We start from the raw sequence: 8,578 nt of genomic DNA, 5'->3' as shown, positions 1-8,578 counted from the left end.
CATTACTTTTATTTGTTGCTGGTATCAGACTAATACTGGTGTTGTAAAAATCAAAAAACGAAGGCACTTCTTCCTGCATGATGATTTAAATATGAAAAGGGTTCAAAACATTCTACCCCAAACTATGCCAATTTGCATATGGATTGTTTTAAGTCAATAGGAGAACCAGCTGAGGTAGGAAAAGCTCTTTATCTGTCCCTCTCCCCCCGCCTCAACTGCCTAAAATACGTCTAAATATCCCCTTTTGTAAAGGAAATTTACACTCACAAGGGAAACTTCCATTAGGCAAAGTATCTGTACCAAGAAGGGAGCTATTCCCCGGGACAAATTTATTGTGGAAGACACTCTTATCTGCACAAAAAGGCAACATTTGTTTACCATGCATTTCTTCCTGTACCTTCCAAAATTTGCCTCCCCCAACTCAGAAGCTCCAAATCCCTTCTCTGTTACCCCAGGACGGTACATAAGTCTCAATCATCTGTGAACTACTATGCATACATATGTAATTAAAACCACTTTTTTTTTCCCTCTTGTCAATGTTTTATGTCAATTTAATCCTTTGCCCCTCACAGACCTAGATGGGTTTTCCTCTCCTGCAAGTATCGTCACACACATGGGATCCGTGAGGATTTGAAAGGCTTTCGCCTGTGAAACCATCTGGGCCTGGGGAAGCTGAGGCTTGACTCTCCAACAAGTCACTTAACTGTGTCCAGGACTATTAGCTTCTAAGGCCCTCTAGCTTCTACTGAATCAACCTTAGAAATGCCTCTTGTCCTAGAAAATCATCAGTTTTGTCCAAGTTCTCAATTTTTTTGCTAAGTTACGCAAAATACTTCCATGATTTTTAAAAATTCCTTCTGCCTCCTCGTTGTAATTCCCAATTTTATATTCCTGTTTTTAATAAGCTAATCATCTATTTTATTTTTAAAATAGATATTTTATCTCTGTCTCTGTTATTTTTCCCTTTTGTTTTTTTCCTAAAAATAATCGTTGGGATCCAGTTTTATCCTTTTTAAATTTTGTTTTCAACTATTTTAATTCATTTCTGATGCCTGCCTTGGTTCTCTCATTGTTCCTCTCCCAACGTTGTGTCTCAAACACTTTTTTAAAATTTATTTTATTTTATTCTATTCTATTTTATTCTTGTTTAATGATGTGAAGGCTTTAGGCTCTGAGCCCACGTTTAGCTGTAGCTAAAAGTTATGAAAACACACTGGCAGGATATCTAGAATAATGTCTTCCTTACCTCAAAATTGATTTTATTTCATCTATATAGTACCACCCATGAAATCATGTTGAAAAACAAAACGTACCTCACCTGGCTATGATTTATTTATTCTGGGATGACCATCTCCCTACGTGGGCCAGCCACTGCCGGCTCCTGATTTCACCCTGCAGCCAGTTACTTGGTCCAAAGGGGACACTCAGTAGGTTTACTGAGAAGGCACTACGTTTTCATGGATCCCCTACTTGCCCTTCCAGGCCCCGGCGACAGCCACGCAAGGTGTTCATAAGGTTGTCATATATTTTAACTGCACTTAATGCCGCCTTTGTAGGTAAGGTGCTCTCTTCCTGTATTTTTAAGTTTGGTAATGATGAGAATATATCTCAGTTTTGATGGAGTTGATGAGGGAACGGAAGGCAAGCTGAGGACAAAGCAGAAGCTGACACCCTGCAACCCCCTCCCCCTGGGATGTATGCAAGTTTCCTCAGGCACTCCTGGCTGCCCTTAAGGACAAAGAAACAGTCCTTACTACCTACACCATTGACAAGTCCTTGAACCAGGCACAGTGACATTCCTCTAGGAACTCAGCTGCCTCCATGTTAATACTTTGCTAAGGGCAAAAGGCAGTCCTAGCCTGACCCCCTCCCCTCCACCAAGATCCTGTAAGTCTACTTTAACGTATAAAAATTCCTTTGGAAACTTCCTTTATCTCTAACCCTTCCCCCAAGATACGTGTTGGCAATCACCCCCCAAGCATATGGCCCACCGATATACATCTGAAGGGTCTCATGACTCAGGTTTTATATCTGAAGGGTCTCATGACTCAGGTTTTATTAGATGGTAATAAATGACCTTTTCCCAACAATAGCTAACTCCCCCAAGGTCCTGGAAACCTTGCTTCCAAAATTCCTTAGAGACTTAACGCTATCCCTAACTCCCTCCCAACTTGAGGGTATATAATGGGCCATTCCTCACAACCCCGGTGCAGTAGCTCTTTCTGCCCACAGGTCCTGTCGCCGCGGTTTAATAGACCACCATTTTGCACCAAAGACTCCACCCCACTGAACCTTACCTATATTCCCCAACCTCATCAGAGTCAATATCTGTTTTTCCTGGAAGATGGTTTTCTTTGTACATATTTCCCAATATTTTTACTGAGGTTGTATTTCTTGGTTCACTTAATTGTTTTCTGCTGCAGATACTGGTTACCTGACTCTTTAGCTCTCCATTATCTTCTCGTGTTCATCTTTTTCCTTTGAATTCTATGGAATTTTCACTAAGCTTGTTTTGTCAGGCATCTGTGTTCAGGAGGAGGGGACAGACTCCGTTCTTGCTGCTTCTTGGCTGTTCAAGCTGTACCGTCATCTTCACTCACTCTCTTGTCTTTGCTCTACAATCATCACCATCACTCAGTCCTGTTGTCTTTAACTTCATTTTGTTCCTGCAGCCAGAACATAAGCATAGGACCTAGCTGCCACCCACGGACTCACTCATGTCAGGCTTGGATCCAGGAGATGGGGACGCAGAAAAGCAGAGAGTGCAAAACCTCCATTCTGCTGAGAGAGCCAGAAAATGGGTTCATTTTTCAGAACAACCTCGTACCACTGCCCGACGGTGGCAACCGTGTAAGCTGTTCTGTTGGGTGATTTGGGGCGCTGTTCCTGGTTATATAGCCCCCATGCCGGGTCCTCGGGCCTTCTCAGGCATTCTTGTGTTTGGTGAATTTCTTACCTACTTATTGCAGAGCTGGATTTGGCCATATATGGCTAAGAACTCTGATTGATACAAGGAGTCTTTGAAATGTTGTTTAAAGAGCCATAACAGAAGCCTGCTAACATGTCAGTTTTTTATTGTTCTTCTGAATTGGGTGAAATTGTTGGTTTGAGATTGTTGGAGAAAATTAGTTTTAGGATCATATTCCTCCACCAATCCTATCTCCCCCAATTTCCATCCTAATCATCCTTCGGAGGAAAGGGGGGGGAATAGAAGGGGTGGGGGGAAGGAAATGGACAGAAAGAGACAGAGATACACAGAGAGAGAGAGATGATCTTGGGGTCCTTTTGGCCTCGTTCATGATGCTACTCTCCCCGCAGTGCTGGAGGGGGCTACAGACTTTCTGGGCATCGTTTTGGTAACTGACCCATATTTCTGCATTATTTTCCATTGTTCTTTGTGACCTGCCGAGGCTCGGTGTACTCTTGGAGGTTACTCATTCTGAATAAGTCTTCCCCTAAGACTCTCCTAACTTTATCCGAGAGAGGAGATGGCAAGAGAGTGGGGTTTAGCAGTTCTTCCATCTTGTGGGAAAGTACCCCTTACTGATTTGGGGAGGATGGGCTTCCAGTCCAGGAGGATAGTGTGCAACTTTTCCCCAGGCTGCAGCCCACACCTCCCACTGCCAATCTACACATTTCCAAATTGGAGGGTACCGACTGTTTTCAGTTTTTGTCTAATTAACACATTCTATGAAATACCCCGGGGGTGTGTAAGAGAGAACCTGGCCATCTGCTTCAATTCCTCAACTTTTCTTTTAGATTATTCATTCTTTGGGTGACCCTTTTCAAATGGATGTATAACTTTAGCTTTTTCTCCAGTTTGAGTACTTGAGAGGGATCCAAACATTTTTCCTTATTTTTATTTGTCTCCTTAGATTAAAAGACAGGGAGCGTCTATGATTATTAGAACCAACTAGGAGCTTTTAAAAGGTGTTGGTTTCTGGGATTGATCCCAAATCAATAAACTCAGTCTCTGGGGATGAGAACTATTCACGGTTTTAGGCAATTTTCCAGTTCCTCCAGGGAACCACTGTTCTAAAAATATGGAGTAAAAGGGATTGGAGAGTTTTGTGCCCCAGAAGCACATAGCAGCCAGGTCTTGAGATGTTTAAAATGCTATTTCGGGGTGCCTGGGTGACTCAGTCAGTTGGGTCACTGGCTCTTGATTCTGGCTCTGGTCATGATCTCATGGTCCTGGGATCGAGCCCCGCATCAGCATCGGGCTCAGTGCTCAGCAGGGAGCCTGCTTGAGGGTCTCTCCCCCTCTCCTTCTGTCCCTCCCCTCTGCTCATGCTCTCTCTCTAAAATGAATAAATAAATCTGTAAAATGCTATTTCAGCATTTTCATGTTATTAACATGATCTTAGAGATTTGTGGAGAGAAGATACACCCTCAGATAAATGGCATTTTTCTCAGGTTATAAAAAGACATCATTTTTCTGAAATGGCAAATGGAGCCCAGCTGTATCAGATTCTTTCCAGAGCAGAAACATGAGAACCTTGAATGACAGATTCTTCAGAATCATCTTTTTGAGAGAGAATTTGAGCATTCCCTATAGTTCCTGTCTGAGATGACTTTGAGAGGACATTTCAGTTGTTACCACATCTCCATCGTCTTCTTGAAAAGTAGGTTAAAGATCCAGTGGTTTCCCTGTATTTGCATTACTATTATGTAGGGAAGGGGAAAAAGTTTTCCTGGACCCTTTAGGGTCCCTAGCTGGGTCTGAAAATTAAACTGATAAAGACAGATTAACAGGAGGAAAGCATACAAGTTTACCTGATAAGAGGTTTAGGGGACATGGGAGCCTTCATAAGGAAGTGAAAACCTGAGGAAGTGGTTAAAGCCGAGTATTTTTATGTTGAGCTTGACAAAGAGAGGCCGTTGTGGACAACTATGATAGGCCAAAGGGTACAAGGTAAGTCTCGTAAACTGGGAGGAACTTCTTGGTGTCCCTTTGTCTCTGGACAGAAGGGTGCTTGTTTTCTCAGGGTACCTCTCACACGGGAGTCTTATGACCTGCGTCAGGGGAGAGGGGCAGGGGCGGGTCAGAGTGAACTTCCTGCTTCTCACATTTGCTCAGATTCCTTCAGCTTAAAAGATTTAATTTGCCAAGTTGCCATATTTTGGGGTAATGTGTTCTGAACCCCATCAGTTACAAAAGTATGTTTATTTCCATGCTATTGTTCCCCCTTTCAAAACATAATATTATAAACTATCTCCCAAACTACTGCCAGTCATTCATAATTGTCAGTCCGATCACGGTTTCTATCAGTCAGGAAATCCAGAGGGTACAGAGAGTCCCTTTGCAATGGGATATTTTAAGAAGGATTTCAGAGAGGGGCTATTTAATCAAGGTGTGGGCAGGTTTGGGGGGAAGGGCGGAGTGGAGAGCTACTGGTATTGGGTGGTTGGCACCCCAAGGGCCTGAAGGAGCGAGGAAAGAAGCCATTATTGGGACGTGAAGGAAGGGTCCACTTGGACGGACTACACAGAGTTGACTCCCAGAAAAGAATGCAGAAAAATGAACACTCCAACCCGTGTCCTCTCTCCTTCGCATCTCCTTCTAGTGCTCCCACCCTGAGATTCTGGATGAAGGCAGACTGCAGGGAGCCCATGATGTGGTCCATACAGGCCAGGCTTTCACGAAGAGTAGATGGAGGTCAGAGATGGCTATTATTTTTTTTAAACATTGACTATTCCAAGCATTTAGCTCTCTGCTTTTTCCTCCATGAACATGATTTCGTGCCCTAATGCCTATGTGGTGTCACAGGCTTGTCTTCTCTGATGAAAGTCAGTGTAATACCCAGTGACACTGTGAGTCATGGGAAGCTTCTTCCCTGAAGAGCAGTAATTCCCTCGATCCTGGTTCTTATCTAGACCCAGACTTGGAGCGCAGCGCCGTGAGCACTGTTAGATTTACATAAATCCCCTAGAACGGTGCCTGGCCAGTGTAAGCTCTATCCAAGGGGTAATCGCTCGGGTTGTCGTTCAGAGGGACCGACCTCTGGAGGTTCCGGGGAACTTGGTCTCTCTCCCTGGGACTGTGTGGTGGGGATGTTGGAGGGATCTCTGGTGAGGTGGTCATCTACCAAAGAACCTTCTCACTGCTCCTCATGTGCGGGTGTTAACACCCGCGGAATGACACCCGCACAGCAGCGCGATAGACAGCGGGACGGCTTCCCTCCCCTCCCCCACTCTTCGTGTGTCTGGAAGGAGCGAGCTGGCCACCGGTCTATTACTCGCAGTCCTGTTTGGTAGGCGCTGTGGGGTCGAGAACAGGCAGGCTATTCCCTTCTTTATTTTACCCAGTTCTCCTTCTACTTATGGGAATTATTTCATAAAAGCCAAAAGGCTTCGGACCTTGGGTGTGTGTACTTTGACCACTGCAATTTCCCTAGGCCAAAATCAAACAAATAAGCAAGCACACGGAGAAAAGCACACAACCGGCCTTTCTACTGAGAGGCCCAGGGAGGGGACGAGGGTCACGGGTGGGCACGGCGTCGCTGAGGTGCATTACCTGCAAGGCGCCTGCGAGACCGAGACGGGGAGGAGCGGGGGGCGGGGGTGCGGACACGGCCTTGGCCGCTGTAGCAGGCAGCACAAACGAGGAGTGGTCACAACTCCTGCAGGTTTCCTGCAAGAAGTGTCCGAGCAGCCGGCTCTGACTTGGTTTTCAGGCACGCCCGGGAGGTTGTGGGGAAGAGGAGACGCAGCCTGCGGGTGCGCGGACTCGACCGGGGTGCCGCCCGGGGACCCGCGGAGCCCGGGCTGGCGGACTCGGCTCCTCGGGGTCCCGGGTCCGCTAGGAGCATCCCCGAGCAGCCGGCTGTGCGCTCGGAGGCCGCGCCTCGGCCAAACGGTTCGCGTCTTCCACGGACGTCGTTCCCTTCTTGCAGGGAAGGCGAGGAAGAGCCGGAGTCCGCGCGCCCGTTCTCCTCCGCAGTTGCTCGGGGCTCGTGAAGGGCGCGTCCTGGGTCCCCAGTAGCTCCGGGGAAGAAGCACTGCCCTCTCCCCGGAGGGAGGGAGGCGTCCAGACCACAGCGGGTTTGCAGGGAAGGCTGGCGGCCGCGTAGGCGGGCGGCAGGTGCGGGAGGCGACCCTGCGGCACCGCGCGCTGCCGGTGGCGGCGCGGGGACGGTCGCGCCCTGGCCCGAGGCTCTGTAGAGCGCGCGCCGGCGCTGCGGGGAAAGCATGCTCCAGTGGCGCAATCGGTTAGCGCGCGGTACTTATACAGCAGTATATGTGCGGGTGATGCCGAGGTTGTGAGTTCGAGCCTCACCTGGAGCATGTTTTCTTCCCTTCACGATTTCTGATTCTTTTTATTCTAATGCATTTCCCCCCCCTCCTCTTCGAAGAAAAAGCTGGAAGGAGGGTATTTTATTTTCCATGCTGAGACCGCGGATATTTCCAAGATTAAAGAAGGCATTCGAACAGGAAGAAACCACAGACCAGAAGGAGGCAAATGGAATTTACCCAAGGAAGTTCTCCTACACCTGAGACCTTACAGCCATTAAGCAGCTTCACAGGAACACCCCTCCTCCTTTCCCCGTTCCTTTCTTTAGAGGAATCCTCAGCCCTTTGGGAACTGCGCAGGGGAGCGGAAAACCTGGGTCCTCCGCTCTGCGGTTTGGTCAGTTCCGGAGGTCAGCTCCCGGGGTCGGCTCCGGGTCAGCTCCGGGGGCTCGGGGAGGTGCGGAAGCCCCCCCACCCCGGAGCGGAGAAAGAGCATCTTCGCTGGGATGCTGAATTCCACCTGTGAAATCTTAATGTGATTTGAGTCACACAAGCCAGCGTCCAGCAGTCAAACATCCGGCAGGGGTGGCTGGTAAGTATTTTCATCAGAAAATAAACAAGTCCTGTTTGGACAAATACATTGATTCTGACGCTATGTCTGAAATCAGTGATTCAAGGTTACTCTGCTTTGATCCAGTGTCTCCTGGATTTATTCTGTCTCTGCGAACCCTCCTTCTCTCTTCCTTAAGTATGATGTTCCTGACAGTTCTGTCCCCCGCTTTCCTCTCCACTAATGATAGGCGCATTCTCTGTATTACGTTCATGCCTTTGATCACGACCTCTCTGTAAATACTGATGACCGTGTACCATTTCTCCCCCCCACCTTTGAACCCAGAGCCAGGCGCCCTGCTGACCAACCGCGCGTTTCTGACCCAAATTCCCGCAGGTCTGTCACAGCAACGCGTGAGAAAATTGTCCTGCTTCAGTCCATTCCCTCTCCTGTGCTCTTTCTCTCAGTTGCGTAATAAACATGCAACGCCTACGTTTCCTGCCCGGTCCATTCTAGGTGCGAGGTTACTCTGGTGACGTAGAAAGAGGAAGCCTCTGGCCTTGGAAGGTAAGTTCTAGCAGGAGGGAATCCACAGTGACCAGCTAAAAATAAATATACAAGTAGATGAAGTTTCATAGAGAAAACTAAAAACAGGATAGGAGGGAGGGACGATGCCAGGGTCGGCCTGGGAATGCTGTGTTATGTAGGGCTGTTACCGAAGGCCTCTCTGGGCGAGTGGCCTCTCAGCAGAGGCCTGGAGGTCAGGAAGGAGGTCTTGGATACACACGGTCCAAG

At 47.7% G+C, this 8,578-nt stretch overlaps 1 non-coding gene across 1 annotated transcript; it reads left to right on the top strand.

Annotated features, from left to right (window-relative positions):
• Window positions 1-7,193: 7,193 nt before the first annotated feature.
• Window positions 7,194-7,287, top strand: TRNAI-UAU. The gene is made up of 2 exons: window positions 7,194-7,231; window positions 7,252-7,287. It is a non-coding gene; the product is annotated as a tRNA-Ile (tRNA).
• Window positions 7,288-8,578: the final 1,291 nt, after the last annotated feature.

This window comes from Ailuropoda melanoleuca, chromosome 5 (genome assembly GCF_002007445.2).
Source record: "Ailuropoda melanoleuca isolate Jingjing chromosome 5, ASM200744v2, whole genome shotgun sequence".
Lineage (NCBI taxonomy): Eukaryota > Metazoa > Chordata > Mammalia > Carnivora > Ursidae > Ailuropoda > Ailuropoda melanoleuca.
This window is presented reverse-complemented; position numbering and strand designations above follow the sequence as displayed.